The following is a 2,371-nucleotide window of genomic DNA, read 5'->3' on the forward strand; positions in this document are numbered from 1 at the left end:
CCAAAATAGGAGTCAAGATGAAGTTCTTCTTTCCTGCTTGTTTTCTATGCCCATTTCTCGGCCCCTTAAGCCAAGTTATAGTCTGGTCACAAGGTGTGACCTATTGATGCGTGTATAGGAGGGTTTCCAGCATGAAAACTCTAATCGATAGCTACGCGAAAGAAGAGAAAAGCATGGGTGGACAGAGGGCTTCGTTCCTGTGAGGCTATTGTTGATCCGAACATTTAGGCATACGATCACACAAGACAAGAGCGTCTGGTTGCGTCATCTGGGAAGGCATTTACCATACCAACTTGCGAAGAGAATTGTCAATTAGAAGAGCTGTCTTATATGACCTGGTCGAGCTTTCTTTCAATCAACCACTCTTTTCTTCGCTTCGGTTCTGCCTGGAACAAGTAGGCGGCTTGCTTTTCTTTCACTTCAATGGCTATAAAGAGTAGTGCAAAGCCACTTCTAACACATCTTTCATGGGATTGACTATAGAAGAAACAATCGAAGGTTTGAAAGCCGTTACTCTTGCCTTACAGAAGACCGAACTCTTTACCTTTAGTGAGAGGGGCGTGCGGGAAGGAGACTTCAGGCATGAGAGGGAAGCTACTTACGAACCGAACAACTCAAAACAAATACACTAGTCAGACTGCTGCTTCCTTGCTTTTCTTGCTCATTTGCTATGTCTCACTTGTATTTCCTTTCAGTCAGCGATGAGGCAAGCTACTTTGGAACCCATCAAGGCTACTTCACAATAAATACAGCTGAGGAAATTCGAACGCTTCAACAAGGCAGCTTTCGACTTGCATGTGTGAAGCATATAGCTAGCTGCCTTACTTGCTTACCGGAGTCGCTGACAACAATGACTGAAATGAGCCTATGCCTCGTCACTACCTTCTTGGAGGTCATTTGAGTGCAACAATCTCATTCTCTTATGAAAGATGACCTTGGCGGAATGGTTGCTTTGAGAATGGTTAGGAGCTTCGTCGGCCTCTTTGCTTCTTGTTTTATAGTCCCGAACCGCGCCTGTGAGGTGGTGAGCGAACCTTTGAAAGGGAAGGTGAAAATGACATAGACATTTAGTTGAGTTAAGTAGCTTGGAAGTTAGAAAGAATTCGAAATAGATGGAGTGCTTTCATTAGTAACGGTACGTGTTCGTCCCTCATGGCCCTTCAGTTTCAGACTTTTCTCCTGCGATAACCAATACTTCTCTCTGAGATCAAAATCAAGTCTTGGACTGCCCTGGATTGGATCAATTGCCCGTTGTTGAGAGCGCAGGATCCTATATCTAGTTTTCCCGAGCTTGTAAGATTGGATGAGAGAGAAATGGATGAGAATTCTATCTAGGTAAGGCAATACTTGTCAATCAAGAAGGAGCCAGCGGAAAGGACTATTGCTTACCGGAGTAGCCCATAGATGTTCCAATTCATATTTCCTTATTAGAAGATCATTGCTTGGTCCAAAGACATCTCACCCTGGGCTTTTATTTCAGGATAGTGGAAGAAGTGATCTCAACGAGCCTGTGCTTCATAATAGATAGGCACCCATAGATTATGCAACAGAAGGCATCTCAGAGTAGTTTCACAACCTTTCAGAAAAGAGTTACCCCGTTAAAAGAAAGTGAATAAGATACGGGTGGAACCGGTTTACGAGCTTACAGCAGCTTTCGCTAAAGCTTTTTGCTAAGTCCTACTAGTCAGACTCTGGCCGGCCGGGGCCCTTCTATTATCTCTGAGGTATGTAGGGGCGTAACGGCCTTACTTGCTTGTACTTTCTAAGTCTCTTGAAGACGTGGATCTGCGAGGGGATTTTTTAAGAAAGGGTCGGCTAACAAAGTCACAAAGACCCGTGGAGAGGCGGCTACGAAAGAGCGACGGAAGAGGTGGCCCTAAAGCAGCGGCTCGGGTCTTGGAATTGTGGAGTATTGCTCCGCTCTCGGAACATCAGTGTCGAATCAGCCTACGTTCATTAAGCTTTCATAAGATGTTAACATTTTTTACACATTTAGAGATATAGTACCAAAAAGCGTGGTCTTTTTGTTTCAGATCAAAGCCCCTATTTTCATACCTTTCCTTCTATGGCGCGTTCGAAGGCATTTTCTTTTAGCCACCCATCCAAAGTCTAGCGTTCTTGCAATGGAAGCTGTGGATGAACTAATACTGAGAAAATAGCCAATGGTTGAAAAGTATATTGTTGGCTTGACAATGGGCTTCCAGATACTGATCATTATGAAGTTTCTTACCCTCAATCTTCCCAGTGGGTAATGCTGAATGAATAAGACAATTGGTGTAACCAATTCAAGCAATCGGCCGGGCAGCCTGGATTTTGATCTCGCTCTTGGCCCTTTGAGCACCCACACTTGGGAAAACGGGATCATGAAGCT

Source organism: Cornus florida, unplaced genomic scaffold (assembly GCF_030987335.1).
Source record: "Cornus florida cultivar Cherokee Brave unplaced genomic scaffold, ASM3098733v1 CherokeeBrave_3.0.0_Hap2_scaffold_292, whole genome shotgun sequence".
NCBI lineage: Eukaryota > Viridiplantae > Streptophyta > Magnoliopsida > Cornales > Cornaceae > Cornus > Cornus florida.